This window comes from Acanthochromis polyacanthus, chromosome 6, assembly GCF_021347895.1.
Source record: "Acanthochromis polyacanthus isolate Apoly-LR-REF ecotype Palm Island chromosome 6, KAUST_Apoly_ChrSc, whole genome shotgun sequence".
NCBI classification, from domain to species: domain Eukaryota; kingdom Metazoa; phylum Chordata; class Actinopteri; family Pomacentridae; genus Acanthochromis; species Acanthochromis polyacanthus.
This window is the reverse complement of record NC_067118.1, coordinates 4219420-4239096: the sequence shown is the minus strand read 5'-3', so window position 1 is coordinate 4239096 and position 19677 is coordinate 4219420. Positions and strand designations below refer to the sequence as shown.

General features: G+C 37.7%; 1 protein-coding gene and 1 long non-coding RNA gene across 2 annotated transcripts in view; one reads left to right on the top strand and one right to left on the bottom strand.

Moving 5' to 3' along the window:
* Positions 1-19677, bottom strand: part of LOC127534526 (uncharacterized) — a 308994-nt gene that overhangs the window by 153811 nt on the left and 135506 nt on the right. The gene's annotated exons all lie outside the window — the stretch shown is intronic.
* The window catches only part of plxna3 (plexin A3), a 140536-nt gene continuing 121154 nt past the window's right edge, over positions 296-19677 (top strand). Inside the window, 1 exon segment of the mRNA XM_051949856.1 lies at positions 296-597. The gene's annotated coding sequence lies outside the window, so the exon portion shown is untranslated.

Here is a 19677-nt window from a genome sequence, read left to right as displayed (position 1 = left end):
CCCAGTTTCTCTCCACATCTGGCTCTGGAGGAGAAAAACAGCAGATTAAGGAGCTGGACTGAACCATTCCGCTGCTCCCGGAGGGGGGAAACAGCTGCTTCATGAAACGCAAACTCTCATTTCTCTCCTCTGAAGAACACAAACTCTGTCCGTCCGTCCGTCCGTCCTCTGAGCCGCTCGAGCCGATAATAAGCCGATTAATCGACCTTTAATTGGTTTAAGCGGCGACTCCTGATTGGATCTGTCACCCCGGCCCGGCTCGCAGTGGTACGGCCCAGATGGGGGGCTGGCTGTGCCGTGGAGGGGGCAGACCGAGCCGAGCCGAGCCGAGGCAGGCTGCGACTGAATGGAGTGCTGCTCCGCGCCGATCCGCGCTTTGGATTATTCTTCTGTTTAACGCAGGACGTGTTTACCTGTCCGGACCGAACCACTTGCACTCACCTGACCGCGCGGGCTGCATGAGAGCAGCAGCAGCAGCAGCAGAAGAAGAAGAAGAATCAGGAGGAGACAGCAGCAGAAGAAGAAAGCAGCAGCAGCGCGTGGGACTGACTGTGGATTTAAATCACTGATTGGACTTTTCTGCGCGTCCCCGTGCAAGTAGGTCGGGAACGGGTTCGGGGCGGGTTCTGGTGGAGGGTTCTGGGGCTCTCCGGGTCCGAGGGGCAGCGGCGGGGAAGCGGGGTGGTGGTTGGGAGGTGGGGGGAGGATGAGTGGAGGTTTCGGGGGGAAAACGCCTCGAGTCGCCGCCGCATCCTCCGCCGCTCCGCCGCTTTACGCGTGGAATTTTCCTGCTTTTCCCACCGTTTTCCCACTTTGGGGGAGCGGGGTGGGTGGGGGGTGTCAGTGTACCGGGAGCTGGGGGCTGTAGGGGGGTGTCGGCCTCGGTCGGAACCCCGGTTTGGGGGATTTTTCCTCCATTTTAAAGCGCAGGACTCGGTGCGTAAAAGAGGCGTTTTCAGGCTGCAAATGTGTGTTTTTGTGTGTGGGGGGGAGGGGGGAGGAGGGGGAGGCAGCGGCTCCAGACGCGGATCCATTAAAGAAGAACAAAGGGGGGAGGAGGGGGAGGCAGCAGCGGAAAAACGGTTAAAATCGCAGCTGAAGCGCAGAAAAACGTCCGAACGTCTCTGAGCTGCGGATCCGAACCGTCCTGGTCCGGATCGATCCTCAGCCTGATCGATCCCGACAGGCAGCGGCTGGAGGTTATCAATCAGCCGCTGATCAGGAGCAAACCCACCTGATTGATCCTTCGCTCACGTTTAATCAATCAAATGGCATCGTGATCAATTAAAATGATCGCTGGCTCCTTTAGAGGTGATCGATGATGTGATCAGGTCACGATCAACAGTTTATAGGATCAAACTCATGAAAAACAACATCAAAAATCTGACAAAATAAAACGAACGCTCTCTGCAGAAGGAGCTGATCAGTAACCTGATCGATCAGCGATGTGACCAACAGATGTTCAGCTGATCAATAATCTGATCGATCACAGGTTCTTCATAAAGGAGGTTTATTTAAGACTGAATCCAAAACAGCTAATCAATAATCAGCTGAAATGATCGATTCATTAGAAACCTGAGTGGGTCTGATCACTGATCAATCACATCTATTGATCGTTTTAAAGCCTCTCATTTGGTTCCTGCTTCTCTCTTCGTGTTCCTGCATTTTGAAGTCAGGTAATCAATAAAACAATCAGCTGATTAATCAATAATGAACATTTAATGCCAAACAGAATCACTGAGCTCAGAATGAAGCTGATCAAAGAAAGAAGAAAAGTGAAACTGTGGATCAATAAAACAGCTGATCAGAGTCCCAATAATTTCAACCAATATTGTCAGAGCTGATTAATCAATTAATTGACATGATGAAGAATTATTTTGATCAATGTTTCATCACTGAGGATATTTTCATGAAAAATGCCATTTTTTTATGGTTTTTGTTCGGATTGATCAGATTTAAACTAAACAATTGATCAATCGATCAGTGCAGGGATTGATGGTGAGCGTGGAGCTGCTGCAGTCTGAAGGCGATCAATGAATAAATGATCAGTTTGCTTCTCATCTGATCGTTAACATACCTGTGTTTGTGGCGCTGTGAGGTCCTGACCTGATGATGTCATTGGCTTCAGGCTCCTGATTGGTCGTTTCACTCAGCTAGTTTGTGTTTATCTGCTGCTAAGAGCCAACAAAGAGGGAAAAAACATTTTATCAACGTTTCTTAGACGTGAAGCCTGAATAAATAATTACATTTATTCTCTTTTTGCACATAAACAACGTAAAATTAAAATGTCTTGATCTCAGAATAAATCAAATGTTAGTTTACAGACTTTGATCATCTAAGAATAAAATAATTTAAATTAATCTAGCTCAACAGTTGATTTCAAAAAACATTAGCACACTACCACATTTAAGTATTAGCAGCTTATGTTATAGTATATCTTATATAAGATAACTGTAGACAATGTTTTAGCATAGGCAAGACATTTTAAGCTGTTATGTTAGCTTAACCAAATGTATTAGCCTCTATGTTAGCTTAAACAAGTGTATTAACCTCTATGTTAGCTTACATAAGACAGCATAAGCAGTTGCATTGGCTGAAACAAGTGTATCAAACTATATATTAGCTTAAACAAGATAACTGTGGCCAGTGTTTTAGCTTAAGCAAGACAACATAAGCTGTTATGTTAAGATAACATTCTTCTCTATGTTAGCTTAAATCAGACAACTGTAGCCACTGTGTTAGCTTAAGTAAGATGACATAAGTTGGTGCAATAGCTTAAACAAGTGTATTAGCCTCTTTGTTAGCTTAAACAAGTGCATTAGCCTCAATGTTAGCTCAAAGACAAGCCGCAATAGAAGCCTTGCTACAGATAACATAGGCTACTGTGTTAAATATCGAAATATTGTTAGCCTAAAGAGATAAAATGAGTTAGTATTAACTAAAGATCTTATCTCGCCGTACATTAGCCTAAACAAGGTAACATATGCTGCAGTGTGAGCTTAAGCAAGATAATGTTAGCTGCTATGTTAGCCTAAGCAAGTTAACATAAATTGCTACATTAGTCTTAGCAAGGTAAGGCTAGTCTTGCTAAAGCTTCTATGTTAGCTGAAGAAAGAAAAGACAAGCTACTTTAAAAGCCTATGATATCTTTCTGACAAGGTAACATAATTGGAAATGTTAGCCTAAACATGCTAATGTAGCAGCCTAGTTAGCTGCTACATTAGCCTAAACAAGGTAAAGAAGCAGCCTTGTTAGCTGCTACATTAACTTAAGCAAGATAATGTTTGCCAAACTGTCCTCCACAGATGTCCTGTTTCATCCAATCCACAGCTCAGAACTCCAAACTGTCAGTGTTTCAGTCATGTGATGGCAGTTTTATCTGTTTAACACATTTTATTACAAGTATATTCAGTGTGTTTTATGTCTAAATGTGGAAATAAGTGCATAAACATTAAAAAACAGATGACACAGACAGCATAAATAAGATAACATCAGCATGAGGCAAGAACAAAGAAACCACAGATTGTCACATTTAAAGTCCTGAAGGTCCCAAACAGTATTTTTTTTCATCTTTCTCTGTGAGAAGCAGCTGCAGAAATATTTAAATTGGAACATTATGGCGATTACAGGTGACCACAGCTGATGCAGGTTTTTGTCCTCCGGGAAAAACAAATTTTTGCATCATTTCCAATGTCTTTAAAGGCTTTTTTAAGATCGTAGAGTTTCAACATGTTTCCACCGAGCTTCAGATGGATTCACATCACTGTTTCCATACGTGTGTGTGTGTGTGTGTGTGTGTGTGTGTGTGTGTGTGTGTGTGTGTGTGTGTGTGTGTGTGTGTGTGTGTGTGTGTGTGTGTGTGTGTGTGCGCGTGCACGGTCACAGTGTCGCTCAGGTCTCAGACCAGCTCCGGAGGGAATCTAACCTTTAAAACTGCAGCCGAGTCACGAATCATAGTGTGAAAATCCACGTGTTCTGATCTGTCCTACCATGTGGGGACCGGTCGTCACTTGGGGGATGACCTCCTAAAGGTCTTCCAGAGTCTGGTTCAGCTTTAGGTTAGTTGATGGATCTCATGTTTTTACCAAATTTCGTTTCTGTAATTTCCATTTTATTTACTTGGACAAAGTGTCATTGATTGTATGTAAAAGATGGATGTTGAAGCTGAAGCCTGAAAGCTGCATTCTGTCTAACAGTCAGCAGGGGGCAACACCTCTGGTTACAAAAAGAGCTAATCCTAATTCTCACATGATTGTTACCTCAGTAAACATTTTCAGAGTTTATGATCCTTTAATTTATTTATAGAGGAAAATAGATGATAAGTTGATGGTGATGCTACATTTTGATTGAGAAGCTAACGTTGTATGAGCATGTTCTCATGTAGCAGCTAATATAAGATTCTTAAAGCTAACACTTTCTCGTTTAGGCTAATATATCACCTATGATGGCCTTGAGTAAGCTAGTGTAGCAGCTTTATGTTGCTTTGTTCAAGCTAACATAGTGGCCACTGTTATCTTTTTAAGCTAATAGTATTTTGTTCAGCCTAATGTAGCAGCTAATGTGAAAAATAAAGGTGAAACAGCCTTAATTTTTGTTAAATCATCTCTGAAGTTGAATGAATGTAAAATATACAGAAAGTTAAAGGAAATCAAAGTAAAGATGCAAAAATGACACTTAAAAATACAAAATGTCACTAAAAGATGCAAAAATTACACTAAAAGTGCAACATGTCACAGAAAAGATGCAAAATTACATAAAACGTACAGAAAAATTCCAATAAAAAATGCAAAAATAACACTAAAAGATGTATGTGATGTGATGGTCAGTTGGACTCAGCAGGTGTAGATTGTCATTCTGATTGCTGTTGTCACCTCCTGATCCTGAGGTGTGGTCAGACCATTCTACAAGACCAGGCTAACATTATCTTGTTTATGTTCATATTCATTTTATTAGGCTAACATAAGAGCTAATCTTGAGTTGTTTAAGCTAATCTAGCAGCTAATGTTAGGTAGTGTAAGCTAACATCGTGGCCATAGTATGTATATAAAACATAGACGTAAACTCTGCATCTGAAAAGTGAATCTTGAAACCTGCATTCTTTCTAACAGCCAGCAGGGGGCGACTCATCTGGTAGCAGAAAGAAATCTGACACATTAAATTATCAAATGGGTCATCTTCATATGTATGTGAGCTCAGTAAATGCTTTTCTAATGAGTTTAAGCTCTCAGTTGCTCGTCTCAAATCTTGAATGTTCATTTAGCATTAGCTTCTAGCTTTATAGCTAGCTAGCTTCATGCTACCTTCCCACATAGACTGACTGTGCTCTTTTGCTGCATTCAGTGGCAGGTGGCTTCTTTTAGCATCATATTTATATCTTTTAATGTCATTTTTTGCGTCTTTTAGTGTCATGTTTTGCATCTTTTTAGAACCTTTTTTGTTTCTTTTACTGTCATTTTGTACCGTTTATTGTTATTTTTTGCATCTTTTAGTGTCATTTTTGTAACTTTTGTGTCACTTTTGCATCCCTGCTGTCATTTTGCTCTTTTTATTGTCATTTTTGCACATTTTTCTATTTTCTGCTCCAAAAATTTAAAGAAAACATCACCAGAAGTCATATGAGTTTTTGTCTACGGCTTTTTTAGTCAGGTGAGGTATGAATCTGCTGATATATTGTCAGAAAAGCGATGAACCTTTGGCGGCCATGTTGTTGTTGTTGTTGTTGTTGTTTTTTCTGTTTGAAAATGACATAATTTCGATGTCCGACACCAAACGCAGCGTCTGGTTGTAAATCACAGGAACAGGATGATGACGTGTTATCGGCCATCTTTAGTCTCTCTCCGTGTCATCGTTAGCCCCTCCCACTTGGTGTGTCATCAGCGCAGGTGAGCTCAGGTGATGCTGTTATTGGAAACACATCAGTGCTGCTGATTAGCGAGTATTGATCGTGTGTGTGTTTGACCTTAATTATCGTTCAGTCGAAATCAGGTCAACATGTCACCGAGTGTGTGTGTCTGTGTGTGTGTGTGTGTCTTTGCGTCTGTGTGTTTTTGTATTGTGTCTGTCTGTAATTTAATCTGAAGCACTTTGTCTCTCTGTAACACACGTCATTGTTTATTAATACACAGTTAGACTCCAAAGTAAACACACAGACACACACACACACACACACACACACACACACACACACACACACACACTCAGCGCTGACTCAGCACACACTCATTTGATATTTTCAAGCTGCTGTGTTTCCTTTTTGTTTTCCGTCAGCCAATCGTAACGTCCCGCTGCTGTGATGTCATCGGTTCTGAACACCAACAGGTACTAAATACTGAAATATGAAACAGAAACCAACATCTGAACTCCCAGAATTAACGTAAAAGTCTCACTAAGTAACGAAATGTCTCCTAATAATAATCTTTATTTATAAAACATTTCCTTTAACAAAGTCACAGAGGGATTTAAAAGGGATTATTATAATAAGCAAATTAATAATTGAAACTCACAGTCATGTTTTAAATCAATTAAATCAACTTTATTGACATTTAGAATGACCTGAGTCGACCAACGTGCTGCACGTTTTGTTTCATAAAACATGAGCAGAAAACAGCCAAAAAAACTACATCAACTAGAAATTAGAAGTAAAATGAAACAGGATTATGGTTTGTTAGATCATTTCTGAAGTAGAAACATGTAAAATGTGAAGAAAATTAAAGGATACCAAAATGAAGTTTCACATAAAAGATGCAAAAAGTACACTAAAAACTGGAAAAATTACAAACAAGATGCAAAAAATACTTAAAGATGCAAAAATTGTACTAAAAAGTGCAAAACTACTCATAATAGATTCAAAAATGATAGCAAAAGATGCAAATATGACACAACAAGGTGCAAAAATTACACTAAAAAGTGCAAAACAGCACATAAAAGATGCAAAATCATGTCTTAAACAAGTAGCCAAAAAATGTATTTGTGAAACCTCTAAAAGTACTAAATAAAGGTAGAACAGGAATAAGGTTTGTTAGATCATGTCTGAAGCAGAAAAAATGTAAAATATGAAGAAAACCAAAATCCTCTCAACAACTTTCTATCCGGTTTGTTTCAGCGTGAGAACCAGAGTCCATCTGGTTTTAGTCTAATTTAAGGTTTTAGTTTGTTTTATTAATAAAAACTCAAAATAAATCATGTTTTCTTTTGGAGCAGCGACGTGAATCACAGACAGCAGCAGAACAATAAACTTCTGATGTTTGTCAGCAGATTTAAAGGCAGCAGCTGCACAGGAACACATCAGGGCGTTTCAGTAAAGACAGAGGAGAAGTCACAAAAACTGAGAGCTAATGGATGTATTCTAATGAACTGTCAAATAATGTGAATATCAGATGAACAGGATCACACCAGAGTCCGTTCACTTTTAGTCTCATTTCAGATTCTTGCTTGTTTTACTCACAAAACTGGAAATAATTTTTGTGTTATTTGATCATTTTTCTTCCGAGCATTTAAAGGCTGCCATCTTGGTTACCGTGGTTACAGGTGTTGTTCTGGCCTAAGTCTACCAAAGTCTGCACGTCTTGTTTTATAAAACAAGAAGTAACCAGAATATAAATGAAACGTTATAAAGTACTGAATAATGATAAAACAGGATGAAGTTTTTTTTTTAGATTGTCTCTGAAGTAGAAAAAAATTAAAATATGAAGAAAATAAAATAAAAAGCAGACTAAAATTTGTAAAAATGATACGAAGCGGTGCATAGCGACTCATTATAGATGCAAAAATGATAGTAAATGATGCAAAAATGACAATAAAAGGTGCAAAAATGACACAAAAATATGCAAAAAATATGCTTTAGGATGCAAACATTTTACTAAAAAGATGCAAAACGACACATAGAAGGTGCAAAAATGTTACTACATGCAAAATGGTGTTTTATAAAACAAGAAGCCAAAAAATGTATTTGTGGAACTTAAATGAAACATTATAAAGTACTAAATAAAGATAAAACAGGATGAAGGTTTGTTAGATGGTTTGTGAAGCAGAAAAAATATAAAATATGAAGAAAATGAAAGAAAACCAAAATAAAGTTTCACATAAAAGACGCAAAAACCACACATCTGGATTTAACGTTAGCGGTTAGCTAACAGGATGACACACACACACACACACACACACACACACACACACACACACACACACACACACACACACACACACACACACACACACACACAGGATGAAGTGAGGAAACAATCCTCTGACACTCCGTTTCCTCCTGACTTCAGGGTCAAACACATTCATGTTCCTCTTTACTGGGAGTGTTTTGACTTCTTTGAGTTTCTTCTGTTGTGCTGCAGGAATCGTTTGTTCAGAAAAAGCTCCAGAGAAGCGATTTTAATCAGAAATGACGCCAAACTCCAAAGACAAAGCAGCAGATTCCAAACCAGGAGCAGAAAACATTCCTTCATGTTCACAGAGACACGTTTGTGTAGCAGCAGATTCAGTCAGAACTGAGAATAAACGCTGAAAAATCACAGTTTTCATCCACTCCTCTTATGTTACTGGAATATTCATATTTTAATGTTTATACAGGAATGATTTTTATTGTTATCTCCGAAACTTTTATCTTATTTTTAGACTTTATTAGTAATGAGGTAAATTCAGTTTTTCTAGCAGCTGAAAATTTAACAAAGGGGCAAATAATAAGACAGGATAGAAAATAGAAGCAAAATAAAATAAGAAAATAACAAAATGCAGTGAAAATGATGTAAAACATTGCAGAAATAACAAGACATGATGCAGAAATGACACTAAAAGAAGCTAAATAATTATTATTAACATAAAAGTGGATTTTCCTGCGTCTAAATTCCATATTTCCATTTTTATTTTTATTTGTGTGAATGTTGCATCTCTTCCATCCAGACTATGTTTAAATCTGAATCTACTTCATTCTTCTCTTCAGGGTCATGTAGTTTATCTTCTTACCTGTTCAGGTGTTTGTTTGTTTGCAGGCTGGAGTTTTTTTTCTACTACTAAAGAACCACTGAGACGTTCTTTCTCGTTAATAACCACAAATCACAGTTTTCAGGCTGTAAAAGTTGTTTGTTTGTCGTGTTTTTAAACAGTTAAAGTGTTTCTGAGCTCCAGCTCTAATATTTAGATCAAGTCGAACGGCTCCATCGTTGCTCACCAGTTCACAGCATTCAGTGTTCTGCAGATTTCTTTCCAACAAGCTGGTGGAGTTCCCGTCTCATTTTAACTCACTGTGGTTCATTTTTAATGTGAAGTCCTGCAGCTCTGAGGAACAGGAGACACTCAGAGGTGTTCTTCTGGTGCTGTGGTTAACATGTGAAGAGTTTGTTTGCAAAAACAGGTAACTCCGTTTTACAAATTCCCAGAAAAACTTTTCTTTATTCTTTACTTGAGATAATAATAGTAATAACACTAATAATTTATTTTTCTCTATTTTCTCATGTATTTTTCTACTGAGTCAAATCCACTCAACTTCAGTTTGATTTTATCTCAAACAATAAAAAAAGTTTTATAAAAAGTTATCAAAATGGAGTTATCTGTTTTTGCAAATGAACTCTTCAAATGTTTAAAATGACTCCAACTGTGCTTAAAATGTCCAAATATTGAGCAAATTAAAATCTGCTTAAAATGACAAAATGATGACTGAAGATTTCTTTTCCTGGAATTACTCAACTTTTGGTTTTTGGACAAAAAAGAGTTCACATGAAACTCGTCTGAAATGACAAAAATCCTTCTAAACTGTCAGAAGTTCTTTGAAAACTACTCGAAAATGTTAAGATTCGTCTGAAGTTACTCAAATTTGCTTAGAAAGACCAACAATCGTCTAAAATGACAGGAAGCCAGTCAAGAATAACGTTATCCTAAATGACTTGAAAATGGTGAATAAATTACTCAAAACTTGTGAAGCAGGATTTGCCCAAAATGACTCAAAATTTGTTCGAGTTGTCAAGAAATCATCCCAAATGACAAAGCTGATCTAAAATGACAAAACGTTCTCCAGAATTACTCCAGAATGGTTTATAATTACCCAAATATTTCAAAGATATGAGATATGTCCAAAAATTACTCAAGATGTGTTTAGCGTAGCAGACTGGTCATGGTCAACCTTCTGAATCCACACAAGGTTCTGGGTGTTTGTAGATTCTGTCTCATTTTTATTCATGGTGCTTAATTTTCATCTAAAGTCCTGCAGCTCTGTAGAACCAGAACATCAGGAAGAAGGAGAAAGAACTCAGAAATCACAGATAGAATGATGGAAACCAGGCAACAGAAAAGAGTTTTTTGATTATTTATTGGACAAAAATGGTCCAAAATGTCTAAAAAATGTTCAGAATAACTCAGAAATTGCACAGATTTTCTCAAAACCCGTTGAAAAATGACTTAAAAATGAGACAAAAATGGAAAAATGGTGTGATCCTCATGTTTCCACAGATGTTACTGACATGGAGGCTCCACATAATGTAGATAATTACAGTTTTCTCTGTGCAAACACCGCCTGCAGTTCACCTGAAAAACCTCACAATTGTTGTGACGTTATCGTTGGCGTTAAATGGTGTCATTTTGGTGGTTTTCTTTTTGTTGATTTTTGGGTTCAGACTCGTCGTTTCTCGGCTGTGTTTGCTTCTTAAACGTCATTACGTCGTCATAAAAACAGCGGGTCTTGAACGCAGCTTCTGTAGAAGATCAGACGTGGAGAAGATCGTCACGTTTCTGCTCATATTTTAGCGTTAGCCGAGCTGATGTTCTGCAGCAGCTGAGGTTATTTTAAACCTCCGTCTTACTGTATTTCCACGGCTGCAGCTCTCAGACGGACTAAAAGCATTCTTCATCCACACGCTGTGAAAGCAGACACTTAAATACACAAACTGCCCACTTTGGAAACTGCATTAGTTGCTAAGCTACGGCACGCTAAATGAGGACATTTTGAAATCATGTTGAGATCGTCCGGATCCTGAGAGGCTGCAGGTTTCTGTCCGTTAGCAGCAGGTTTTAGTGTTTTAACTGTGGAGTCCTGATTAAAATGAAGGTTTCTGATCAGGAAAATGTTATTAAATGAGTGTTTTTGTTCAGAATTAGCCGTTAGCTCAGCGGATGGCTTCACGCTGTGTGTTTGTTGGACATTGTTCGTGTCTCTCAGGTGTGTGTTTGATGTTCTGCAGCTGATACTGAAGCAGGCTCTGATCAATAATATTGATTACAACCTGTTTGCCAGCTGCCTTTTACACAGCAGCTACCATCAGCTGGAGACTCTGCATTCTGAGGAAACAGCAGATTTTCATTCATGCTAATATTACAGATTCAATTAAAAGGGAACAGGCTAACAGAATGCTAAAATTAGCCTTTTATGCTAACCAAGATTTTTTATTGTGATATTTTCTATGTAACGCACACATTTGTTTTTTTTTCTGCTCAACACAGTTTTACATGCTAACTTTAGTTGCTAATGTTTGTTTTTCTTAAGTCTGACCTTATTTTTGTGCTGTGGGTTAGCATAGTTTTTTTGGGCTAAAATTAGTTTTCATTTATTGACATTAGCTGTGTATGCTAATGTTTATACCTCAGATTTTATATACTAGCTTTAGTTGGTATGTTAACTTTACTCTTTTATGCTAATATTGTTTCTTTCAATGCTAATATTAGTTTTTATATACAACATTAGTTTTTCTTTGCTACTTTTTACTATGCTAACTCTCACTTTAACGCACCAATGTTATTTTATGCTAACCTTAGTTTTCATTTATTGACATTAGTTGTTTATACTAATGTTTATACCTCAGATTTTATATCCTAGCTTTAGTTGGTATCTTTACTTTCCTTTGTTTTGCTAATTTTTCTTTAAATGCTACCATTATTTTTTCTATACATTAGTTTTTCTTTGCTACCTTTTAGTACAGCAGCTACAATCAGTTTGAAAGTGGACTCTGAGGAAACGGCAGATTTTCATTCATGCTAATGTTACAGATTCAGTAAAAAAGGAGCAGGCTAACAGAATGCTAACATTAGCCTTTTATTAAGGCTTTTATTGTGATAGTACCTTTGTATTGATCACATACATTTGTTTCATTTCTGCTGAACATAGTTTTACATGCTAAATGTAGTTGCTAGCGTTTGTCTTTTGTAGTATGGGTTAGCATATGTTAGCATACATGTATTAGCACAGTTTTTCTTGCCATTGATTGTTTATGCTAATGTTTATAACTCGCATTTTATATACTAGCTTTAGCTGGTATGTTAACTTTGCTAATGCTCTGCTAATATTAGTTTTTCTTTGCTACAGTTAGTTTATTATACTAACTCTCACTTGAATACACCAATATTATCTATGCTAGCCTTAGTTTTTATTAATTTACCTCAGTTTAGTGGTTGTTGTTTTATACGAACCATAGTTTATAAATACTAGTGTTTTTGTTTGCTTTAGTTTTGCTATGTGACCTTAGTTTTTATATTTGCTAACTTTAGTTTGTTGATGCTAACATTAGCTTTTAAGGGATTTTGTATGCTGTTAGCTATTTTAATTGTAGCCTTTGGTTCCATTTACTAACTAACATGTTTTATGTTAAAATGAGCTTTTATATGTTAACCTTCATTTATAAATACCAGTTCTTATGCTAACATTAGTCTTTCAATGCAGACCTTTTCTTCTATGTGCATTCTTTTTATTGCTAGCATTTTTCTTTTAAAGCTAGCTTAGGTTTTGTATGCTAATCGTAGCTGGATTTAGCATTATTTTTAGCATTTTCTTACGCTTTATCACGCTACTGTTAGATTTTTGCAGTATTTATTGCGTATCAACATTTGTTTTGTGTTTTTATTTGTTACAGCTGAAATGTTTGATTAGTCGTCATTATTCTGGTTCTACATTTTCTTTCAGTTTTAGAAGTCTTTTATGAGCTAATAATTTAAGCTAATTATTGTTGGACTTGTAGAACAAAACATTTTTCTGCAACTTTTTAGACCTGACAGTTGTTGATTTAATTGAGAAAATAATCAACACAATCTCTCATAAGGAGAATAAGAGTTGATCTTTTCCTTATTTCTCTATTTTTAAGTGTCCTTGTGTTGGTGGTTAATGAGGAGAAACTATTAAAATCAGAATGACTCAGAAATGACTCAGAATAAACCTGCTGAAGGACTCAGTTTGCTTTTGAACGATGGAGATAAAAATTCTCGTCTTTCTCTAATGAAGCAGCTTCAGAGGAATCTTGGTTTGTTTGAATCTGAGATCAGAAAGAAACGGAGTTTCTCAGATCGGCTGTTAATGACCGAAGCAGCAGCAGAGTTCAGTTTCCTTTCAGCCTTAAAGCAGCAGCAGGTAAACAGCTTTCATCAGAAACCCTCAGCTCCACGGTCACATCTGAGCTGGTTTGTTCTCATTCCGCAGATAAAATCCTGAAATGCGTGAAGCTTCAAGGAGCATGTCGCTGTTTTCGTATGTTGCAGCTCATTTATCTCAGAGTTTACTCATCAGGTTTTAACTCTCTGTGGTTCGTTCCTGTTTGTACTCTGTTGGAAAAAGAAAAACATCTGGAAAGTAACCAAAACAGTGAACGGAGAGTTCACAGTTGAAAACAGAAAAACAAAAATAAGGACATTTTCTGCTTTTTAATGGTGACTTTGGACGTGTATCCGTAGTAAACATGTTCTAAAAAGCTTACTGAACAATGAAAGAGTGGATGTTTTCCTGTTGTTAAATGGTAAATCTATAATCTGTAAATGAACCAGGAGAGTTCCTCCACCTGGACGGTTCTCTGTGAGCATTTCAAACATCAGTATCCATCATTTAATTGTCAGAAGCTGCAGATGAATATTTGATTAATCCTGTGGCTCTGGTCTGAGTGTTGGACGGTTTGTGGGAACCGTTGAAAGACTCCGATCATCACTGTGGTTCAGAAACATCTATCTGACCTGAGACAACCAGAAGATTTCCCTCAATAATAAATCTATTTATGGAGGAAGAACCAGAACTGTGAGGGCAGATCAGCGACACGGTGAAGCTCTGAACCGCTAAACCAGCCGGCAGGTTTCAGAGACGTTATATTTTTAAAAAGCATCAAAGTCAAACCGTTTATCGGCCAGAAACTGTAAAAACAAATAAAACTACACCATGAAGACAAAAGAACCCCACAAGAAACTCTGAGTAAAGGTTGTTGGAAAGCGTCGGTCAGGACGATACAAGGACATTTAAAGTTCCTGAAGATCGTTCTGCAGAGTTATTGTGCTGATTCTCTAGCAGTCTGATGTATGAGGATAGACATGTTCCTCAGCGTGACTTGCTGTCCGTCACGGGAATCAACTTTATTTGGACTTCCTGTCAGTCGCTGATGTATGTGGAGGTCAGAGGTCTCCATGAAGGATTCCCTGTCGGTCCAACACACTCAGACTTCAGGGGATTAGTTTCTGCTTCGGTTTGGTGAAAATAAAAATAACGAATGAACAGCAATCCTTCTCCTAGATGACCTAAAACCACATGTTGGAGCAAGTAAAACGGCCGAATCTCAGAAAACATGAAATCAATCAGCAGGAAATAAAATGTCAGAGAATTTTAGACCTGAACAGAATAAAAGACGTTTAATAGTTGGACTGTAAAATAAAGATCTGACAAACAAATACATTAATGAGTTCAAAACTCTAAAAACTGTGGGGAAAAAACAGCAAATATCAGTAGAATAATGATTTTGTAGCTCATTTGTTTACATTTTAATAACTTTAGCCACAAATTCACATGAAATTAGCAGAAACAAATCAGTAATGAAGTTAACATCATCAGAAAATAAACTGTCAAAACTAAATTGAATAAAAAACATTTAAAATCTACTCTGTGGCACTGACTGCATAGCTAGAGGTCTTTAGCTGTGTTGCTAGCATCTTTCCATGACTTTAGATGCATAACTAGTTGTGACGTTAGCCTCTTTCTGTGACTTGTTGTGTTGTTAGCACCTTTTACTGACATTAACCGCATAGCTAGCTGTCATTAGTTGTGTTGTTTTTGTCTTTCCATGACTAGCTGTGTTGTTAGCTGTGTGGTTAGCAGTCTTTAGCTGGGCTGTTTGGATCTTTTTTTTATGAAAAATTTTGTGGTTTTCTATCTTTCGCTGTGTGCGTAGCTGCGTCAGTGACTTTAGTTGTTGGCGTCTTTCTACTGCATTGGCTGTGTAGCTAATGGCTAGCTGTCTTTAGCTCTTAGTTCTGTAGTTTACTGCACTTTGTCAGTGTCTTTCTAAAGATATTAGCTGTATAGTTCACACGTAGCCATGCCATTAGCCTTTTTTTTACTGTTGTGTTGTTAGTGCCTTTCTATAGCACTGACTGTCTTTCGGTGGTCATTAGGTTCGTAGCTGTTTATAGCTGTCTGTTAGCATTTTTTAGCTGCATAGTTAGTTCTACAATTCCATAATTTCATTTAGCAGACACTTTTATCTAAAGCGATGTAAATTTGAGAGTAGATACTAGTTGTTCCATTTGCCTCTCTCTGTGACTTTTGTTGTTTTGTTAGCCTTATTTTATGACATTACTTGCACATCTAACTGTCTTAAGCTGTATCATACATCATCAGACAGTTTTCCTAAAGAATGTGCAGCTATGTCCTCTCTTCTATTTTCCATCTTTTCATCCATTGTCAGTCTTGATAGAACGTGTCACTCTACCTCATATTATCAGGATCAGACTCATTCTTTGTAATGTTTTCCATCAGTCAGTTTGTCCTCTTGGTCAGCGGTAACAGCTAGCTAAATATCTAGCCAAGCTAACATTAGCATGGATTAGCAACCGTTACTGCGATTAGAGTAGGGTTAGCAAACAAGACAGAAAAAATGGAATAAAAATGCTACCATTGATGTGGAATCTGAGCCAATCAATACCTATTATTGATCAATATGGAGCAGAAAACTGGAAAAGAGAAGATTTATTTTTCAAATATGTAGAAGCCCAGATGTCCTCCATTTCTAGAATGATCCACTTATTGACTCATCCAGGAAATAGTCGGCTGAATCAAACATGATTATAATAATTGTTAGTTGCAGCATTCAGTGAAAGAAACACCTGATTATACTAAAAATAAATAATAATCCCTGAACTATATCCCAATATTCTACTCAGTGTGCACTAAAATGAGAAAAGCGCATAAATTATAATAATCACGGCATTTAGGTTCTGAGTTTGTTCCTCCTGATGCTGTTTAAACGTTACTGTTCCAGTGTTTTCCTACCTATCCTTTATTAATGAGCTGCTGCTGTTTGTCCCCTCCCGGCTGTCATATTTCATGCTTTACACGGCGAGGTTTTGCTTATTTTCTGCTCAGGCGACATGTTTTTCATCAGGATTTCACGGCCGACTGATAAAAGAAAAAGAATAAAAGTGTGTCGAGGCTGTAAAGTCAGAAAGCAGTGGCTGATTAAACGGCTTTAAAGCTCTCAGGCTGGAAAACAACACATTTTATGGTTTTAGGTGTTTTTAGTTTGATTATTTTACTCGCATAAATCAGGATGGAGCAGCTACATGACACACTGCTTAGTCGTCATTTTAACTGGTTTGTTCAGGAAAAGTCGCTTCAGTTTGATTATTATTCAGCCTGGAGTTTATAGAAATGTTTATTTCTGTCTTAGTATTATTAATATATATACTGAAATCAATGTAATGCATTTATTTACACTTTAGTACATTTATTTATATCATTTAAAGGCAGCTTAGTCTCCGAATCGCATGAAATTAGCAGCAACACTGAGATGGCAGCTACTGAGATCTGCTAAGCTAACTAGCTTTAGCAGGAATTTAACAATATTTTAAAAGTCTCCATCATGGTCTGATTTAGCTGCAAATTCAAGAACCAAAATGTCTCCAAACTAAATAGATATTTTCATCTTACAGGGAGAAATCACAAGTGTGGCTAAGGCTATCTGGCTATCTCAGCAGCTAGCTTATACTTAGATTTAGTGCTCAGACTTTAACTGTGTAATTAGCTTCTTTCTGTGGCTTTAGGTGAGAAATTCTCCTTTTTCTTTGATTTTATTTGTGAAGTTTGCAACTTTTTGTTGCTTCATCTGCATAATTTAGCGGTGTTTACATGTGTCATTACCGTCTTTCTATGACTTTAGCTGGAACTAGCTTTGTATATGCTGGGTTTTTTGCTGCATGCTTAGCTGTGTAATTAGCCTCAGACTATAGCCACATTGCTATCACCTTTCTGTGACATTACCTGTGTTGCTAGTTGCCTTTATCTGTGCTACTAAAGTCCTTCTATGACTTAAAGGAGGCAGTTAGCTCTGTTATTTGCTGCTTATTTTGTCTTTAGCTGTGTTGTTACTGTATTTCTGTGTACTTTAGCTCTGTAGTTGGCTGTTTCATTAGCTTCCTTCTGTCTTTTCAGCTGTGTGGTTAGCTGTCTTTAGCTGTGTTGTTTGTTGTGTGTGTGTCAGTGACTTTTTAAGGATATTAGCTGTGTAGTTAGCCTTGCATTATCCTTTATTCTGACTTTAGTTGTGCTATCGGCACCTTTCTGTGGCATTAACTGCACAGCTAGCTGTCTTTAGTGGTGTTGTTACTGCCTTTCTGTGACTTTGGTTGTGTTGTTATCTGTTTAGTTAGCGGTCTTTAGCTATGCTCTTCAAATCTTTTTTATGACCAACTTTGTAGTTTGCTATCTTTTGCTGTGTGCATAGCTGCATTGTTAGCCTCTAACTTTGACTGCTGTCTTTAGCTGTGTTGTCAGCATCTTTCTATGACTTTAACTGCATCGCTACTGTTGCCATTAGCTTCTTTCTGTGACTTTTGTTGTGTTGTTAGCCTTGTTTTATGACATTAACTGTTTAGCTAGCTGTTGCCTTAGGGCTGTTCTGGGGGTTCAGGAATATGGGTTCTGTAAAGCGTCATGAGACAATTTGGCCTGCAATTGGCGCTATATACATAAAATTGAATTGAATTTAGCTATATTGTTGTTATGCTTGATGTTGGTTGCATTGTTAGCCATGGCATTAGTTTTTTTTTTCCTGTGATTTTAGATTTGCTGTTAGCACTTTTCTGTGACATTAACTGTGTAGCTAGCTGCCTTTACCAGTATTATTAGTGTCTTTCTCAGGATGTTAGCTGCATAGTTAGCCATGCCATTAGCTTTTTTTCTGAGATTTGTTGTTTGCGCTTTTCGATGACATTAACTGTGTAGCTAGCTGTCTTTAGCCGCGTTGTTAGTGTCTTTCTAAGGATGTTAGCTGCATAGTTAGCCATGCCATTAGCTTTTGTTCTGAGATTTATTGTTAGTGTCATTAAGCTGGCTACACATTAACTGTGTAACTAGCTGTCTTTAGCTGCATTGTTAGTGTCTTTCGAATCATGTTAGCTACATAGTTGGTCCGTGTACTTTACGGCCATCCGTTTTCCAGATTGATATGGGTAAAGGAAAAACGGGAAACCATCCGATTTTCGAATTCCGTTTGGATGAAGGTAAACGAAAAACGGGAAATGAGCCGTGTCCCGTTTTTCGTTTGGAAATCGAAAATCAAAAAACGGAAAACGAGCCTATATCTGATTTTCTACTGTGGGTTTATTTCACACAAGTCGGAAAATAAAATACAAACGTCATTCCCTTCCGTGTGTCTCGCTTTGCCTTGGACAGGTGTCGTGCCAAAGTAGTTACCCCCGATAGAAATTATATCCCCTGCCGCAGGAGCGCGCATGCATTCGGAAGGGTGGAGTTATAATCCTGTGTTTAGATATCAGCGTAGATTATTAATAAAACAAAACGTGGATTGTTACGATCATGCTTTGATTGTCAAACACGTTTGGTAATGCAGCACGTGACATTTCTGTCTGAATAAATGCTTTTGCTATACATGGCGTGTTGCTCAGTTAATAGTATTCATCGCGCTGCCCAACAATGTCTTTTCCTTCTCCCTTTTGTAATAAAGTGTAATGTTGCTAGGCGATCACCCTGCTAACTAAACGTAGGCTCAATACCCTCTGGGTGGGAACTAGATTCAAACGCGCCGTAATTCAATCTTTAGAGCAATCTGTCCAACTTCTGATACAGTAAAATCAACACCACTGTGAGCATTTTATCACACTGCCACACTCAGTTTCACCAGGGTATCTTATCTTCAGATATTGGTGTTTTTGTTTTGTTTGTTTTTGGTTAAATCCCCCCTCTGTTCATCATCAGAACTTCATAGCATTTATTCAGAAACTCTCAACACAGACAAATAACAATACAGGAGGATCTACCAGAACATGTTATGAGGGGATACACATTATTTCATCCTCATTGTCTGCACTGTCCAAGGCATAGCGAGACACACGAAAGGGAATGACGTTTGTATTTTATTTCCCGACTTGTGTGAAATAAACCCACAGTAGAAAATCAGATATAGGCTCGTTTTCCGTTTTTTGATTTTCGATTTCCAAACGAAAAACGGGACAAGGCTTGTTTCCCGTTTTTCGTTTACCTTCATCCAAACGGAAATCGAAAATCGGATGGGTTCCCGTTTTTCGTTCACCCATATCAATCTGGAAAACGGATGGCCATGAAGTACACAGACCATAGTTAGCCATTTCATTAGCTTTTTTCTGTGGCTTTAGATTTGTTGTTAGCACTTTTCTACAACTTTAGCTGTGTCGTTAGCTGTCATTAGCTCTGTAGTTAGCTGTCTTTACATGGCTTTAGCTGTGTCG